Source organism: Apis cerana, linkage group LG2, assembly GCF_029169275.1.
Source record: "Apis cerana isolate GH-2021 linkage group LG2, AcerK_1.0, whole genome shotgun sequence".
NCBI classification, from domain to species: domain Eukaryota; kingdom Metazoa; phylum Arthropoda; class Insecta; order Hymenoptera; family Apidae; genus Apis; species Apis cerana.
In genome coordinates, this window is record NC_083853.1 from 9062952 (window position 1) to 9083276 (window position 20325).

Sequence of the window (20325 nt, forward strand, 5' to 3'; positions counted from 1 at the left end):
TCATCCGAAAAAAACCGGGGGAAAAAACCGAAACGTTTGTATTCAATTCAAAAGAACGGGATTTTAAAATTTGTCCCTGTTTACACCAGATTCGGATTTCGATTAATCGGATCCCGTCTATTCGTCGCTACGCGTTCTTTCTCACGAATATAAAATAATAATAAAAAAAAAAAAAAAAAAACAAGCGGACGTATAATAACCGTCCTGTGACATTCAGTACACGTGTTAGAGAATCCAACCTAGCCAAGTCCAATCTCTATTAAAACAGGGTCGCTTCGTTGCTTCGCTGTTCGAAGCTTCTCTAAAAAGCTCTCTGCAAACTCAATTACACCCCCCGTCATATAGTAATCCAGGAACAAAACAGAACCACCAAGTTTCCGCTTGTTCTATCGTTCTACCGCTTCCATCAGCCTTACCTAACTGTATCTCTCGATCATACCACCCACTTCCAGATCGAGTTAGACATTTATTTTGCAACAGCTATTAGCTCGAGATTGTTAAGATCCGTTTCTTCGTCTTTCTTGCTTACCGAAGAAATAACCCATTGAATTATTCATCCACTCCTTTCCTTCCAATTTCTCTCGTCTCGTATCGTATACCCTCTCACACAACCCCCTTCCTCCTTCGTCTTAACAATAGCAACAATATATCCGTCGTATAAAAATCACATCTTCCAACAAAGAAACATTCGTTTTATTATATACAGACTAAAAAAGATCAACAACAAGCGTTAACAATTAAACAAACGCATTTAATAATAACGACAGTTCTAACGATACGATAATAATAATAAAAAGAAAAAAGGAATAAGGAAAGGATCGAAGGAGAAGTGGAAAATAAAGAAAAAGAATCAGCATCCAAAATAACAAGATACTACTGTCGCTAGAATTACACAATTACGAAAAATTATGACGCAAAGTTGACGTAGCGTGGCGAATAACGAAAGAAAGCGGTGCGATCGTATTGGAGCAATAACGCGGAACTTGGCCACTCGCAATAAGTTTGTCGATTGTGCCTATGCGGGAGAAGAGGAAATTAAAACTTGTGCAATTCGGCGGGATCCCCGTCCCGTCAGCTTTATCAGCCGCGGGGCTCGATGTTTCCGGGTTGAAACAAAGGCTCGAGGCTCGAGGTTGAAAAGGGAGGGCCGCGGAAGAGCGACGAAGAAGGGTGAGCGGCAAATAAACAGGTTTGTCGTACGCGTGGAAAAAGGGCAAGCAGTGGCCGGAAGCGAGAGACGGCGCGGCGAAGAGACACCGCGCGGACGAAACAAGGGAAATTGTTTACTCTGTCCGTGCGAATAATAGGTGCAGGCCTAGCCGCGATTATTCTCAGGGGTAATTTTAATTCTCGCACGCCTCCGGGCAGATTCTCTCGCCGGGTTTCGATCATATACGGATCCTCCCTCCGCTCGTCGATGGGCAGAAAAATAATCTGGAGCAGAGGCGCAACGCCGCTCCCGGGAGGATGGTTCATTAGCGTGGCTGTTTACAAGACTTTCGACGATGCCACGCTCGATTTCTCAATTTAACGACCCGATTTTTCAACCTCCTGCTTCCGCTTTTTATCCACCGGATTTCCGTGAACGAAGAATATCTCGTTGTCAGCCTCGTAACCGCAACGAGCTACTAATTGCTCGAATCTTGATCGATTTTTTGGAAAGCGTAAAGGATATCCTTTCGTCCAATTCGAACGATTGTAATTCGGTAAGAGGATCGTTTGGGAATCGTGGCGCGGGTAATCGCTCTAAAAATCACGACGAGGATATGCCTGGGTATACGTCTCAATTTCTTCTTGGGAGAGGAGAAAGAATTCCAGGGAGGGACCGCAAGCATTCGGTGCATGAAGAAACGGCGAGCGATGGAACGAGGCTGTGGAAAGGGTGAGAGGAACGGGACACGAATAAAAGAAGAGAAAGAGAGAAAGAGAGAGGACGAATCGTTGCAGTTGGCAGAGGGGTCGCGCGAACGTTTTACGCTTCGTGTTGCGTAGGAAAAAAAAAAAAAAAAAAGAAAATAGAAGAGAAGAAAAGAAAAAAGGAGGGAAAAAAGCGAACGGTCGAGCCTCGAGCGACGTACACTCGTAATCCGTGAAAACCGCAAGACGATGTGGTAAAACGAGAAATTTCGCGTCGTCCTGGCCCTGGGTGGACGTAGCCGTGCTTACGCGGATATGAATTAGGATAGGGTAGAGTCTGCACAAAAGCGGAGGCGCTTGCGCTAAAAGCGGGGGTGGCGGTGGCGGTGGTTGTCGAAAGAGGGGTAGAACCTCCGACGAGCAAGGCCAAACGGCGAGGGAGGGGGTGTTGCAAGCTTCTGCGGGAAACGGAGAATCTGCGAGAGTCAGTGCAATTCGCGACGCGACGCCCTTCGTTCCCTCGATCCGCGTTCAAGGGGTGGATCGAGCCGCGATACTCGAGGGCCGAGCTCGATACCCGAGGCTGGCCAGTGTTCACGTGCCGGGAAAACTGCAACACCTTTGCGCGTTGCCATCGTCAAGTGCTCGACGAACGAGAAGAGAATGAAAAGAGAATGAAAGATTTATTTGAAACTCGCGTTCACGTGCGTTCGCGTTGCTCAGTGAGACGTTCGAAGGAGAATTCCGTTTAGAAACGAATCTGTCTATATGTGTCCTCGTATACTTTCTTGCTCTCTAACGAATCGTCCGGGGAAATCGATCCTTTCGCTTTTATCGAACGATTCCGCGATTTCTTACGGGTCTACGTTTCGCTCGTGAGAATAGAAAATGTGCCGAATCGTGTGTGCTCGATAGAAAACGTGTACGATAAATGGAGTAACGATTTTCAGCCTTCACCGATCCGTCCGTGTTCGGATCATCGATCCCAAAGGCCGTGGCGATCGTTAGTTTTTCGTAATCGCATGAATCTTCGTATGGCGCGACGCCACTGCCTCTCCCGTTCCGTCGGAGGATGTTGGAAAAATTGAAAATTATGCAAACATAATTTCCATCGTGGCGCTCGGTTTTGCGTCCACGCTCGCGCCACAGGCGTACAACCCGTGTATGCGTCGCCCCGCAAAGTTCACTGTCATCGGAGTAGCGACCGACGTAGTTTCAAGTAAATTTTTCGACCATCTCCCTTCTTCTTTCTCCCACCGTCTCCACCTTCCCCCGATTTCGTTTCAAACGAAATCAATTCGATCAATTCTCCGCGGAATACCGCTTATTTGTTTCTCGCCTCCTTCTTCTCTTCAAATTTATCGAGTCTCGCCAGTTAACCTTTCCCTTTCCCCTTTCTCTCGCTCCGTTTCTCGGTAAGCACCGAGATCGTGGACTTCGAAATCCCATTCGAGGTTCGATCTCGCGCGAGCGCCGACCTCGGATCGGAACCTCTCCCAACGAGCGAAGAAACTTGGAAAGTTTTGTTTCTCGCATCCCCCTCCGTGTGCCACCCTCTCGAGCGTTTCTCGAGCGTGTTGTCGCGAAGCAATTACGGGCCTCGATGTTTATTTCGAAATGAGGATTTGCGAGGCCCGATCCCCGCTGCAAATCTGTGCCGTTAAATGATTTTTAATCGAGGCCCATTAAGCGGAGTGCATCAAAATTACATGAATATTTACGCCGCGGCTCTCGACGAAATTACGTTTTAAACGATCCGCCGGCCCCCAATGAAAATTGCATATTAAACGTCCTCCCTCCTCGGTATAATGTAAACTGATTTGCGTAAGTAAGTCGCGTTACGATCGATTAATTAACAACACTGCAACAACGAGAGAAGTGCTCGGTCGAGATTTTTCCCTGATCAATCGGAATACGTTCGAACGGGGGGGCAGGCTCCCGAAGGAACGTTCGAATCATTTTTATTTCGAGCTATCGTTCTCTACGTACCACGTTATTAACGCGTGTTGAACCCGTGCCGCTCCATGAATATGAATCGTCGCCACCACGCTAATGCAACGCCACTGGAAATCCCCTGCCCACCCCGCACGTCACCGCCGTGATTACATAATTTATCGCGCAGTCGAGGATGCATCGCCAGATGGCCGGACCGCTACCTGGAGGAAAAAATATTTCGGTGAGTATACGAGTAGCCGTTGTTCTTTCGCCGATTTGGCAAATCGATCGATCGGCAAACACGAGAGAGAATTCCAACTGCTTTCTTTTTCACGCGGAAATTTGCGCCTGGTTATTTATTCGCGGTCCTCGTTAGCGATTGTAAACAAACGGGACGCGAATGCATCATTTGCCACCGCGGATAGCACGGGAAAAGAAAAAAAATTCGAAAGAAAATGGAAGGATATAAAGAAAGTTCCGATTGAAATTTCGAGAGAGAGGTGTCTTTCCAATTTCCAAATATGAAAATCTGAAATCGGATGACGGAGGAACGATCACCGGGAAGCGAGGCAGCGTATCGGTAACGAAGAGCGAAATTGATGAGAAAAGAAAGGGGATAATTCTCCGGGTCTCGATCCGGATCATTCCATCCCGATAATAATCTTTCGAGGTTGATCCGATTAGTCTGATCAATGCCACTCGACTCGCGGCCCAACCGAGCCAAGGTTCGATCGTTAATTACGCCGGGGGGTGAACCGGATGTGAATAATCTCTCGTGGCTTCCTCTCCTCCCTCTTCGAATTCGGGGAGGGATTGATCCGATTGATTGACAACCACTTTTTCCCGAAAAGTGTTTCTCCCGGCGTTTTTTCGAATCGCAGGAGAGCCCGCAATTCCGCTGCACCGTGGCGTAACGAATCGCGATGAACGCCGCGCCAATTGATATTCCCCCTTCGTTGTTATCGTACGTAGTGGCTCGTTCAATGCCCGATTTTCACCGTTCGTTGTTCCCTCGGGAGCGAAAAAAAGGGGGGGAAAGAAAAAGAAAAAATCGTGAAATTTTTCAAGGCCGGCGGGGAGGGGAGGGACGTTCCAAATTTCCTCGACGAGGTTCGTTACCTCGTGGTTGATAACGATTCGCGCTCATTAGCTTTTTCTTCTCGTCGAATCGAAAGATTGGCGAAAATCGAAGAAGCTTTTTACTCGATATTTGACGATGGAATATCGATGCCGAGGATCAGCGGAAACTGTTCGAAAAAAACGAAACACGTTTCTGTTTCTTGGAACGTTCGAGGCGGGATAGAAGCCGGTGGACAAAGTTTGCAAAGGATTAGAATCGCGCATTAATTATTGACGAAAAACGAATGAAACTGGGGGTAAAAATTTCGCGTTCGCAGGGTGGATCACAAACGGTTAAAAGGGATTTGAAGGGTAATAAAAACCGTTCTGTAAATCGTTACAATGTTTCTCTCTTTTCTCTTTCCGTTGGCGCAATTTTGTACCACTGTTATTATTATATCGGTTTGCTCCCTTTGAAAACTATACGGAATAATATTTTTAATCTTCTCTAAGCTGCGCCCTGTGAAAAGCTTTCTACACCGAAAAAGCTTATAGAAATTCGTGGATTTGACTTTTCATGGAAATTAAAATCCGGTTCTCCTATTTTTCTTTTTTAGAGCAACTCGATCGTGTTAAGTTGCGTTTGCGCGAAAAGAAAAGAGAAATGTGAAACGATCGAAACGTTTAAGGAGAAAAGATCTGTCTATAGTCGGACAACTTTTCTTTTCCTTATTGTAAGTGCAAATTTTATTTCGAGTAAAGTTTTTTAAAGTATATATAAGAACGCATATATGCATTGTTGGCAAAAATGTTAAAATAGGTATTTTATATCGATTTAATAATTCTAACCATTCATAGATAGATAATTAATAGAAATTTCCCTCTTTGAATACAATTTTTGTAAGTGATTCCTTTGAACGCCACTATCGCCCGCGTTCGAATCGAAGATTTGAAAATGCAAAGAAGATGCAGACTCAATCGATTGCCTCGAACATTCGAAATCACGAATCGATAACCATACGTTTACCGTCCATGCTTCGTTAAAATATTAATAATCGCAAAGTTGCCCCTCCCTCTTTAACCGATAAACCGAATATCGTACACGCGTTAGCGGCCCGTTATCTCGCGCGAATGGAATATGTTAATGGAAGATAAACGTTGGAGCGTGAAGCGTTGGAAAACGTTTGGAAGAAAAATCGGTCCGAAAACACGATCCTCTCCCCCATAAGCGCGATCATAAGCTTTTAAGCCCCGCCTAAACGGGCGGCGTAAAACGCAGTTTGTACAGTTGCACGGGTTGATGCCCCGATCCGTGCAATTCCGGCGCCGTTAATCGTGCCGGCTCCGTCCGGCTTTTATCCGTGGCACGATAACGAGAAATTAGCTGCGAAACACGCGGGCGCAGCCGGTGTAATTGGGCGCATCGATTAAAAACCGGTCGCCCATCCGTTTTTTCCATCCCACCCACGGCCCTCTTTCACGGCCGCGTGATGAACGCGGCTAGATGAGGCATCGATTCGAGGCTCGAGCGCCAACTCCAGGGACGCATTAGCGTGGAATCGATCGCGAATCAATAGTAACACGATCAATGGAACCGAGCGTTCGGTTATAGCCGCGGATCGGGACGAAAGTACAGGGGTTGGTTGGAGACAAAGTTTCGTTTCGTTCGTATTTATTATCAGGGGATCGGTTGTTGTGAAATGATTTGATCGGAGTAAAGAATATATTTTACGAAGAAAATAGGAATAAATAATTGTTGAAAGGGGAATCAGCATATATATATATAAAAGTCAAATTTTGGTGGAACACGTAAAGATGAAATGGTGAATTAAGAGTAGGTAGAATTTATGCATGAAACAGGGATGAATATGCAAGAGTCGAGGAAAGGTAATTAAATTATATTTGTCAAAAGATTGGAACGAGTTTTAATTTATTGTATTAAAAAATATTTCTTTTTCGATTTTAGGTGGACAAGTTTATCGTAGAAACCGTGAAACCGATCCTAATTTTCCAAAGTTTCCACAAATTCGCCGAGTTACGTGCAAATAACGCGAGTATTAAAATGGACCTCTTGATTAAACTTATTCAAACTTTCCCGTTAAAATTACCAGATGGATGTGAGTGACGGTTGCATTGGAATCTCATACGTATGGCGTCGTATCGATAGTAACAAGAGTGAGGCACACCTGCACGCAATATGCAGGAACACAGTTATTCTCCGTGTTCATCTGCGTACACCATAACTGTGGTCAATTCGGTAAACGGTGACCGAGTTTCTCTACGTTCCATTTCCTATCCATAACACTTTCGTGAACGTTCACACGTGTCGCCAAGTTTCGACCGTCGTCATCCTCTCTGCAATTCCCTGTTAATCGTTATTACTTGCAGGTTCACCTCTGCGCCTGCTGTAATTCTAATATATATATATATATGCGTGTGTGTATACCTTTCCACGAGAATGGTTTTCCTTTAACTCGTCGTGACCCAGCTTCCTTCGAACGAAATCGAACGAGGTTAGATTTCGATCGGTGAAAACTCGAATATGAAATATCGCGACCATTATTCTCTCCGCAGTGAATGTAATTCATATTTTCATCCATTTCGAAAGGGTTAATTTTCATCCGATATAAATGAGATACATCGAATCGTTACGTATGCATCGATACCGTCTCGTGCTATAATTGCTATAATTAAACGTTAATTGCCATCGAAATCTAAAATGGGAAAATCAGGAAAGAGACAGAAGGAACGTTCATTAGTTTACCGCGTTTGAATTTCCGATCGATATTTCACTTCGCTTCTGGTGCGGAATAAAACCAAGTGAAAAATGGTAAATCTACTTTTCAAACGTAGAAATCCACTGTGACAGAGCATACGGATGAAAAAAAAAAAGAAGAAAAAATATTGCTCGATCAGCCGATTTAACTCGGTCGGTCGTACAGAATGTGGTATTGTTCTTACGGTATTTTATTGTATCGATCTCGAATCATGATTCAACATTATCGAGCGATCCTCTGATCTTCTCAACGATGAACCAGTCTCTCTCTCTCTCTCTTTTTTCTTTGTATTTAAAGAATCGAGAATCGGATAGAATTTTTAAACCGTTTCGGTACGTACGCGTATATTCTGCCTCCTGTGGTCCGACTGCCTCGCTTTTAACGACACGATAATCCTCGTAATGCGATTTCTACGCTGCAATCCTTTATTGTATAATCGCGAATTGGGTAAAAACTAGCGGTATACTGCTTTGAAATTTTTTTCGGCTCGCCGGGCGTAGATTCGAAAGAAAAAAAAAAAAGAAAAAAAGGATACTTAATATTTCGTTCTTTATGAAACAAAAATTTAATTTACGCGTATTATCCTGAGACGAAATTCTCAACAGCGGGAATGGGATACGGGAATAACGTGAATTTTTAAATTTCATACAACGAATTTAACGAATTTAAAATAAACAACAAAGAAAGGAAAAAAGTATCCTGCACAAAGAATAAAGCGGACGAAAAAGTGAGGAATCCTCGCGGATTATCGTTTTCTGAAATCGTGCAGAAATATTCAAATATTCACTCCGTCGTTCCATTTCGATACAACGACAAAAGAATGGAGAAAGAAAGAGGATGAATTAATCGTTGCGACCGTGTGACACGCGCAACATTCGTCGATATTTCGATCGCGACGCGTTTCACGGCTGCTTGACATCCGATGGATAAACTTTTATCCGCGAAACAAGCTGCGCATACTTTGAGAGCGTGGCGCACACCTCGTTGCGATCGTCGATCGAAGGCGAGGTTTCGCCATTCGCGACTGAAGGCTCGATTGCACCCTCTTTCGCGACAGAAATCGCGAACAGGTCGAGTGTCAAAGGGGTTTCGATAATTTCGCAAATGGGAATTGGAAATAAGCGACGTCCACCAATGGTAGTCCGTTTAACACTCTCATCCACTTGTGAAAGTCCGTTGAAACGAGATTAACGCGTCAGAGGGAAATATGCAGTTGGTTACCTTTATGTAGATTTTTTCAGCATCCAGTTTTTGATCTCCTCCGTTTCTGTTTTTTCCATTCGGTTTCGTTCGTTTTTCTACACAACATTATGGTACACGAATTCTAGGAAATAACATTCAATCTTACGTCGAATCGTAACAAATTAAGGATTACAGAAGAGGCGTTGATCGATTAATTTTGTTTTTCGTTCGAATTGATAGAGTTTTGCCAATTTTGTGATAACTTCAACTTGAAATTCTCATTCTTTCGTTACATATTTGATACATATTTGAAAGGCAAACAAAATTTCTCTCTTCGTAAAAATGAATCAGTGCCAAAATTCTGAAGATTCTGAAGACGTTAAAAATATAGGATCTTATTTATGATCTAAATATCACTCAGATGAGACTATGTACTATCTTTTAAAAATAACACATTTTGAAAGTATTATCGGTCGTTTTATCCTTAAAAAAAGAAAGATATAAAATGATTTTGCACGAATGAGTCGAAGACAAAAGTTTCTTGTTAAACATAAATTATTTAAGTTTGACAGGCTGTTGAAGGGGTGCTCCACGTAACACGTTTCATTCACAAACATACACGGGGATTTAATTGCCAAGTAATCCGGCAGTTTGACGGATTAACGAGGATTTGCGGTTGAAAACAAAGGAAACCCTGACCGACTACGATTTCTGTAATCGGTCTCCTAGTTTCACCCCGATGTTTCACACCAGCTTTGATGTTTGCTCGTGAATCGTGGTATTCGTTGTTCCCCGTGGCTCGCGTTATCGGACAACCTGCCGACACAAATTTGCTTATTAATTTCCAATTACAATTCGGATTCGACGTTTATTCTTCCATCGTTCACGATGTTTATCGATATTGAAATTATTATTCCCGTTTTTTATAAAATACGTCGATCAATTTCCAATGGTAATTATACAATATGTGCAATTAATGCACGAAATAATTGACATTATATCTCTTATTACGTACGGATATATCCGTTTAAAAATATAATTTCAAGGGAAATTATTATTTTCACGGATGCAGGAAGAATCGTAATAAACCGTGGCCTTAATTTTTCCTCTCCTAATTTTATTGAATCTTTAAATCGTTCAAATAAAAGTCTCGAAAGTGAAGAGAAATAAGACAATCTCGCAATCGAAGGGAATGTTTAACATCGATTCAAGGCTATTTCGCACGAGACAAAGTGTGCAAGTGGGAAAAGATCTCAAAGATAATCCGGAACGGATCGATCGAAAATCAAAAATTATCACAATCGTCGAGCGTGGGAGACACGTTCAAAGTGTTGGAGCGTTGAAGCAAAAAGATCTTTCCGTTGATTTCCGTCGCTCGACGCCAAGTTGGAGGCACGCCAATTTGTACGTCAATTAATACAACTTAAGCCCAAGAATATTTCATCCATTCGGATCTGTCAATAATTCTGCTCGAAATAAAAAAAAAAAGAGATATAGCTGGATCGTTTGATGCTCGCTATTCTTCTAGAAATATTAATTCTCGTCCTCGTTTTGTACGAATTTTATATTTCCACGTTGGATATAAATCGTTCGATTTATATCCGGACGGATTTATATCGATAATAGAAAAATGGGGAATAAAGTTGTTACAAATGCAAAAATACGGTCTTCCATGCAGAAGTCGTTAACTGGATGATCTTTCTTTTGTTCGAGCCAACGATCCATCCTGTTCACGGTTTTTAAACACTTCGATCAACAACGGATCGTCGATTTAACGGGGCAATTTTGCAACGAATATTGATGCAATTGCCAGATTTTATTCTTCTTCTCGTCTGAATAGAGTTTCGACAGCGATTCCGTTGCGTTCTGAGAATCGGAACCAAACCATCAAATTTAATAACGAAAGAAACGAAAAAATTCGAGATTGCCGCCGATAGATAAGATTTTAATCTGGGAAAAATTAATCTCGCCATCTTCTCGTTTACGTCATTTCAAAGTCCAGCATTTTTATAGCCTTACTAGGTCAATTGACCTAGGAAGGCAGGAAGAAAGTTGAAGTCTGCCAAGTGTATTAATCAGATTTCCTGCCCTGCTTCCAGTCATAAACTCCGAGCTTAAAAATTATGAAACGATCACGCCGTAAACACAAATACGAAAGTTAAGCTGAAATGAATATCAGCCCCGTAATATAAATTTCATTCTTTCGAAATGAGAAAACTGAAGATGATCATCGAATTTATCCTCACCGAATTCCAAATCGATCCTCAGGGACGGAGGCTAGGAATTTCACTTGCTCGATAGTCTGCTTTCATCGTTGCAAAATATTCCATCGACGAATAATCGTCAAGTATCTTCAGAAACCACTTTTCACCATTATTTCTCTTTCATGCTCTAATTCCACTTTCCTCAAGAGCAATTAATCGAAACGTAAACCAAAAATCCACGAAAGTTTCAAAGTTTCAAAAAATAATTTAAAAATATAATAACGGTCTCGCAACCGATCGCAACCTTGGATCACTGTTTCGCGCGATAATCAAGATCGGGTTGACCCTTTAACACCCGATTCATCGGTGTCAATAAACGGAGGAAGGGAAGCACGGAACACGGGTCATCGATTGGCAAAAGTACACTCGCCGCGCGAAATAACAGCGGCCGTTGTGACGTGGGTATCGGCGTGACAACGGGCTTGGTTTGAGGGATCCTCCACTTTGTGAATATCAATGCGACCAAGAGTGGGTACACTCGGCGGGCTACTTTCGCGGAAGTACAGTTTCGGCTAGGTGGCCGCCTATTGGGCCGCCCGTTCGTGTCACCGAGGCTGTAACTAGCCGGCAACCCTTTGTCATTGACGACCGTGCGGTTTGACACCCTCGTCAATTAAAGTTTAGAGGCCGACCAATAACACTGTCTGGAGTGTGCTTCCCTGGCCGGGACTAAGTGGAATGAAAGTCGTCGATGGAACGTTGGATTAACACGATCATCAATCAGGACGGAGAAGAATAATAGAGGTGTAATGGATACATGTCGCGATTTCTTTTTGTATGCATTTTTCCTTTTTACTTTGTATCTCGAGTGGAATTATATAATTTGAAGAATAAGAAAGGTCAAAGGTATCACGAGAAGATTCCTCTTTTTGAACAGAGGAAACGTGTGAAGCGTTTCATTTTACAAGATCCATTGTTTGCTCGCGGCACGCAAAAGCTTCGCACGAAAGAAAGACCGTTTTTCTACGCACGGAAAAATAATACCGCAGTTGTTCGTTTAACGTGGATAATACACGTGGCCGAAGAGTAATTCAAATTAATTAAAGGTCAACAAAGACGGTGGAAACGTTCAAAGTTGGAATTGATTCAATGGGATAATTGGATCAAAGAAAAATAGTTTGAAAAGTGATTGTACAAATCATAATTCTTTTACTCGTCGATAGACGACATCTAGATTTCTTTTTATACAATTTTATACAAATTTTGTACAATTATTCTCAAGATGAAATGTCAATCGATCGATCTTCCATCGATCTTTTGTCAAATAAATTAGAAGAAAATTTCGCCATGTATCGTTTCTCAAGTACACAACAAGTAGTGTCGAAGGAGGGAACGTAGGGTAATGTAGCGGGTAAATAAATTATACGACCCATTAAATTTCACAAACTCGTGCAATTAATTACAGCGCTGATGCTCCCTGCGATTTACGATCGTGGCCAAATGTACGATCGCAACTGCGTTCCCCGAATCGTGTCTAGTCTTGTTCGAAATTTTCCAGGAACGCGTTTAAATCTAATCAAGATGGTTACACCGATTTCGAGATATATAATTCTTAGAAGGGTTTTCGTGTTGAAAGAAGGGTTGGAAGGGTCGAGACCCTTAATGAAAGAAATAACGAATCCAATTGGACGATCGTAAGTCTTAATAATGCCGTGATCGAGATATAAAGAAGAATTTCGAGGAATCACGAGTTTTATTAGAATCTAGAGAGATATCCCGTGTCTCGTTTCTTTTTTCTAGAAACTTTAAACGAAAGTTATTATTATTCGTTCAAAAATTCAATTACACAAGAATTATCATTTCAACGATATCACCATTTTTATTACAACTGCATTCTTATTGCCATTGGTTACTTCCTAAATAGAATGTTTATGTGAAGATTTAGTGGCAGAGAACGCGTTTGTTTGAGAAAATAACTTGAGAAAGAGAAAGAAATATTGATAATTAAGAGAGGAAAAAAAAGTAAATAAATTTCTTTCGAGCGTTACATCGAATACAACTTTAACAATCTCCGCCTAAAGATCGCTCTTTCATTCCCTTCTTTCTTCGTCTTCCCTGGCTGGAAGGAAGAAACTCCATTCGGGCTATCGCGTGCGATTCGATTACTTTTTTTCTCCACCTTAATCACATTGCTTCCCTCGACCAAAGACCAGTCTTTGGATAAATGAATCTCGTAAGAAGAGACACGCCCCCTCGTAGACCGTGTAAAAGGGATAATTGCGACACAAGTGAAGTTTCGTTAGCAAAACGCGTCAAGAGTCGAGATCACGGCGCGGAAATATTCCGTCGAAATATTCCGTTTCACCCTTTCCCTCCCTTCCCTCGCCAAACGAGAATCGAGAGCATATGATACAAAATGTCTATTTTTTCCTCCCATTCGCGAGAGTGTTCTCGACGGACTCTCCTTTTGATTTCAACCGTGGTAGTTTGAGAAGCGTTCGTGCGCGTACTAGCGCGTCGAGGAAGCCACGGATGCGGAAGGTTTACGGAGGGCCTTTCTCGAAAAAAGGCCAACCATCTCGAATGCAAATTCGGAAAGGAGAGAAAGGAGGAGAAAGAAGAGCAGGAAATAGAAGGGACAATACGTTGTGCGTCTATGAATTGAGAGACGAAACAATTCCGGCCTGGTCACAACGGGTTAATCCAATTTCGTTTCTGCAGAATTTCCAAGAGAAATTCGGTTTACGGTGGCGCGGCGTTGTGCGTCATACGTGTGTGTGTGTGTGTGTGCGATGCTGGACGAAGGTTCATGCTGTCGAGATCGTAATTGGCGCGATAAGTCGGATTAATGAAGATATTTTGAGGCCAACAGATACGAGGAGGGGTGAAAGAAAAATATTGGTTTCGATTCGTTTCGGTATTTCGAAGGAAAAGGGTGGATAATAATTTTGTCGCGATTCAAGGAATGGTAAAAGGATGAAGTCGGTTTAAATTGAAATTAAATTACGAGCTAATTATTATAAATTAAAAGTCAGAAAAGATGGGGATAAGTTTTTTCGACATTTACTCCTCACAATTCGCGTTTTCTCTTCGGATTTTCTACGAAATATTTTGTACTTAATTATCAATTATTGCTCGTAATTGAAATTTATAAAATAATAAACGAAATAATAAACGCTTTACCGGAACATTGGAGAGATACAGAAAACTGATAATTTGCATGTACCCACGAGTTTTGCGATAATGAATTCCTCGTGTGTTATTAACGATACAGATCATTATACTGTGATAGAATATATTAACCAGATTCGTTTGTTATTGTAGTTTTACTCTCTCATGATATATGTATATTTTATCAAATGATTTTACCGCTTTGAGAGGAGGGAAAAAAATATTTTTAGTGAAATTGATTACGGCTATTAAAGGTACGTTAATTCTTTTGATTAAAAAATTTTGAAAGATTTTAATATTTTTGTTAAAGAATGAATTTATTCGCGTTCCTCTACACGGAAAGGTGTTTAATTAAGTTGAGGATCCCGTTTCTTCCGTTAAAAAAAGCTTACTGTTCGTTAAGTGAGTAGATGCTTAATGTTATTCCAACGTGAATGAATCTTTTCCACGTATATGTACGATATAAAAATTTTATGAAATCTGTTTGCGCCCTATGAATTAAATATTTTGCATTATCGATTATTTGAGATACGGAAAATATTAGTCAAACATTATCGTTTATGAATATTTATATTTGCAATATTTTCATTTATTGCGTTTATTAATATTTATAATGGGCCATTTACTTATACATTGGTACATTTACATTTTGAAAATGTACCCACCAATAATTAAATACAAATCATGATTTAATAGAGCGATCATCGCATTTGTCGTGTAAAAATATTTTTAAAATTTAATTCGAACTATAATAATTCATTTTTCCACGCGTAATAAATACAACGCGAATTTTTTTTTTTTTCTCGTAAACGAAACTTGATCGAGTTCAAACATACATACGTGAATCGTGATTGAAGAAGACAGATTTTGAGAGCGAGCGATTTTCATATCACGATGCCATGCAAAATTTAAACCACGCGACACGAGGATAATATACGTACGTGTATCGTCGAACTTTCAACGTATCGTCTCTTTCACGTGGCGAAACGTTGAACGCACATACGCGAGCTCATGAAAGATTTATGATGTTTCGAAGAGGAACGACGAGACACCTAAAACGTTCGTCCTCGTGGAATCAATTCGAAGGAATCGAGCCACTTAAGTCTACGAGTCTACGGCCAGACTGTTAAACTATCGAGATGGATATGAAACGCGCGCGAATCGATTGAACCATCATTTATCATCTTGTCGCGCATTGGGAACGCGTAACAACCTGACATATTTGCCACTGCGTCGAGCAATAATTTTCAACGAGATATCCGCATAATATACCAACATTGCCCCTTTGTATATCTCGCGTTTCGAGCGGTTACTGTTCCATTCGTGGAAAATATGTCGAAACATATCCACTAGATCGTATTTTCGAGCTTTAGAACGACAACTTGTCGGAATAATTTATAATTGATAATTTCTCTCTCCCTTTTTCGATAACGTATACTCCGTTCAATGAGAATTTTACGTTGCCTTTATGCCTGGTGTTTTATTTTGCGTTTTTATCTTTATAATTTTTTGAAATGTAACGCGAGTTTTTTTTTTTTTAATGGTTGATGCAATTCATAATATCGAGAGTACATTGAACCTTCCTTCGTGAAATAATGCGAAATTTTCTGTTGGCATAGCAGCGAGGAATATTTAGTGGTCGTAAATTTCCAAGATCGTTTCATTCTATCGTTGGCATCTGCCTACCGACTTTTATCGTTTAATGTTTTACGAGTACGAGCTACATGTGCCATATTTTTTAATCGTTTCATCTAATTGAAATTTGCCCTCCCATTAAACTAACGAAATCGAATGATTCGTTTTCTCGTAAATCGAAAAATCGTCTTTGGTTAGGGAACATTTTAATATTTAATTAAAATATCAATTTTGGAAAAAGATATCGAGTTTCTTCTAAATAATATTAATGACCTGAAAAATTATAATCCCACGATTTATCCTTAAATAAATAAGATAATCCGATCGAGTAAATACAATTTGTCAAATTTATGATTCATTCATAATTTTACAGGAACACCAAGAAAGCGAAAAAGTACGGAAAAGTAAAAAGCATCCCTTAGCTTAACTCGTAACCAATTCGCACTTTTCAATCATTTTCAATCCTCCACTCTCAAATCGATACGATTCGATAAGTGAACGTTACGACTGTAAATTGAGAATTTATTCGCCGATAATTGAGAACCGCAAAGCAGATTTTAATCCAGATGGAGGGAACGGACGACAAAAGGGGTGGTGTGAAGCTCGATACGTCGGTGTCTTGCAAGGGTGCGTGGCAAGGGTGAAGCCGGATCAAGCCTCGAACAAAGTGAGTAGACGAAGATTGGCGAACGTTTCGCGCGGGCAAAATTGGCGGTGATTAGATTTAATAAGCCCGGCGGGAGGTCCGCGACGCCGACGTGCAATTTGCCAGGACGCCGTGGCGTGGCGTCTCAGGATCGGCTGTCTCCCAAGTAGCGGTTTCCCTCTCACCCTTTTCGCGGTAGCCCCCCTCCCTTCCCCCTATCTGCCACTAATAGAGAACCTCGATTGCCTCTGAAACCCCTGAACTTAATGGAATATTTTGCACGCGTTCTAATTGCCCTCTTCCGCCTTCGTGCTTTCCACGAAAATTGCAGGAGATTATTTTAAACATTTAATCGGCCCTTATGAGATAAGCGCGAAGAATTATTCATAAGTAAAAAGTGTTCAAGTATTTTGGAGAGAATGTGGAACGTAAGAAAAAAAAAAAAGAGAAGAAGAAACGAGGAAAGGGTAAAAATTTTGTCGTCAAGATCTACTCGAGAAAATTAAGTCATTTTTTGTTTCATATCTCATGTCGATTAGATATAAGGATTCAGAGTAGTATTTGAGATTGTAAATGGTGACTTATATTTCTTTCTATACGTATTACGTTTCCCAGGAATCTTGTCTGTCGCTTGTCTGGAGTTTGGGACAGATCAGTGAGACAGATGAGGTGCGAGCAAGGGATCCGAGTGAGAGTCGAGATAATAAACGATTGAAAATTATCCTTTTCTTTCCATCGATATCTCGGAATCCAGAAGTCGTATCGAAAAAGAACTTCTTAAAGAACAAGGTTTGGTCTAATGACGATTTTTCCTAATTTTAAGAGGATTTAATTAAGAGGACATAAAGTAAAAAATTAAAAATTATCTTTTGTTTCATCGATAATATCTCGGGAACCGGATGTCGTGTCGAAATAACGTATTAAAGGGGAAGGTTCCGTGCGTTTAATAATCTTTGATCTATTCTCCGGAAAAAATTCTAGCGTACGCGATATATCTGATAAAATTTTCGACTTTAATATGAAAAAAATATCGCGTGGGATAATATTTATGCTGCTCTCTATTCGATTAGTTAGAGAGTTTCATTTTTTGTTTTTTTTTTAATAATCGTTACAGAGAAAATCACGTTTACCTAATTCCCTTGCAATTACCTTAAAATTCCTCTAGCTTTGGGAATAGAGTAGAGAATCGTGAAATTAGCGATAATTAGGTTTAATAAGTCGTAGGAAGTTTCAACATGAGACGTAACCGTGCACATTCTACTACGAGGTATCAAAACGGAATTTCCAACTAAGCCTTATTATCACGATTGCCTCGTTGATAGTCATCGCACGTACGTTACGAATCGAGGGTTTCCTTTCAGATGAAATTTTTACAATTAAAATAACGATTAAGATTAAATTATCAAAATAACATCATAGTCTCTCCATCACTTTATTCCCATGAGAAACGTTGTTAATAAGACGTTACTATCGATTTACTTAGAAATTATTATTCTCTTTCGTTCTTCTTTCTGCAAATACATTCCCTTATCGCAAGAAATCTATCTCTGAAACGTTATCTCTTTTTTACGTTTCTCCGTACAGTTTACCGTAAGTCTGGCTTCATCTTTCTCGTTACGACTTCTTTCCACTCTTAGCAACGTAGGCAAATTGCGCGTCATAGGATACAATCACTTCCGCCTATCTTCGCGGCGAGGATATCTCTTGGATTTGCTTAAGTAATGGTAAGAAAATTTTTCGATCGAGACTATCATATCGTGTCGATCATCTCCATGTTTTATCTCTCACCTGTGTGCACCGATCTATGAGGAGAAAGTAGATTTTTCTTTGGTTTACGTTTCGGATATCGGTCGTGTTATTATTGGATTTGATATTACGTTCGAAACGGTTGAATCCGAAATTTATTGAAATCTCTTGATTGATCGCTCGTTAATGAGGGAATTTGCGAATTAGCAGCCTCGAACCGTTTCCAGGAATGAATTTATCTTAGTCAGGAAAATGTGTAAAATTTCTATTACTGTTATAAACGCGGAAATGTCACTTTGATAATAAATTACAAGCGTGACGAGGATTGGATAGGGGTGAAAGTAACTTAATGCCTGCATAGTTGGTTGGAAAGTAAGTGAAAAAGGCGTAATAAATGTACGCCTGTGCAGATTTGAACAAGAATGCGATTCTCTTCGAAAATGGTATTTAAGAATAGATTTTCTTCGGATCGTAAAAATCAATTCGATTCATTTCAACACAATTCGGAAATTCGGAATACAAAGGAGCCGATCTCGATTAGTTTTTCTTTGCTTAATGATTTGCGAATAAAAACAAACGATTCACAGAAATATCAAACTCTTAAAAGATTTAATTCGCGAAGGAGCATTGAGGTGTCGAGAAGAGGGAAATGCGTTTGACGATAAAGAAATTTTTTTTCCCTCTCTTTTTCTTTCTCCTCAATAGCTAGAGATAAATTCGCATTTCTGGACGGCAGAAACTTTTAATTGGTGGGCCAATTATCCTTCCAACCGACTGCATCCTAACTTGCTTCTCCTTATTCTTTCCTCGACATAAAGTTTTTCTTTTCACCTTTATTCCCATTGGTGAGTGAACCTCGTGTTTCCCTACGTGACGTGATGCTCGAGCTCGCGTTCTCTCGCTCTGTTTCGTGCCGATTTTCATTCGAACAGATGCGATGGCGTGGCCAATTTAAAAGTCGAAACTCATTAATGACTTCGAACGAGCCGGGATCGAATTAATCGTTGACCGAACGAACTTGCCGCTCTTTTGTCCAAAGGTCTTTCCGTAAACTTTGACGCGACTCCATTTTGAGTTATGTAGTTGTACAGAGCGAAGAGGAATAAAAAAAGAAGCGTCGGAAGAGAATTTCAAACTCGAAAAAGTCAGGAATAAGTTTCGAATAAATCTTGCCGATACTTTACTTTCGTCGAACGAAAGAATTCGCAAGGAATATAACAAACGGTGTTGCTGAATTTTTTTCGACACGAAACCGATCTGAACGAGAGAGGAACGAGTGGAGGAAATTTCGACAAAGGACACGTAGTCCATCTTCGCGGACAATGGATGTTTTTTTTCAGGGGGAGAGTCCGTGATTCGAGTAACTGTAGGGGTTGTTTGGCGCGCAGAGGGTTGCAGAGGGTGCCCTCACGTGCATCGAGGGTGTGTATAAAGGAAGGAGTAGGAACGGCTAATGGAAGCCAAGAAAGTTCGAAAGGGGGTTGGAATTCGTTTCGCCCCTGTCCGACGTCTGCTGGACATGCAGACAACAAAGCGCCTACAGCGCTCTCTCGCCTCGTATTTTTTTCCCCCCCTCCCCACTTTTCCAATCCCTTTGGGGGTCGAGTGGAAACTTGAGAATGGAAGTTCGGTCTCCGGGATACCGGATTCGAAGTTTCATGAGGGAGAGGAGGAGGAGGAGGAGGAGGGCATTGGCAATGACGTTTCACCAAAGGTGACGGACCAACCTGAGTTTTGCCGTTTCCTGTGAATTTCCTGTGTTTCAACAGTACAAAAATTCTGCTCGTCGAAAAGAAATGATTATCCTTCGAATCCGCGTTTCATCATCGTCATCATCTTTCTCGAAATCGACAAGATTTTCCTCGATCAATGCGGAACAACCGTTTGGACGATCATCGTTCCAAAATTAATCGTCGTTAATTGGTGTGCGCGGATGAAATCATTTCCGCTCCGTGTAGCGCGATCAATGGTTCCACTGCCAATTTTCTCCCACTTCGCAACACGATCCGCGTTATATATATTCGATTACGATCTCGTAAATTTTTAGTAAACGAATTCTTTCATCGGTATCTGTCGGTTAAGTGGATTAATCGTTTCGATTTTTGGATCCGTT

At 41.0% G+C, this 20325-nt stretch overlaps 1 protein-coding gene across 6 annotated transcripts in view; it reads left to right on the top strand.

The window, feature by feature from the left end:
- The window catches only part of LOC107996637 (uncharacterized), a 300698-nt gene that overhangs the window by 61902 nt on the left and 218471 nt on the right, over positions 1-20325 (top strand). The window contains exon 1 of one of the 6 annotated variants that reach the window (XM_062071005.1): positions 2336-4033. The exons of 4 other annotated variants lie outside the window; for them this stretch is intronic. The gene's annotated coding sequence lies outside the window, so the exon portion shown is untranslated. Of the gene's footprint in view, positions 1-2335; positions 4034-20325 lie in introns of those variants that run through there. One more of the 6 variants, XM_062071014.1, reaches the window with a different exon arrangement.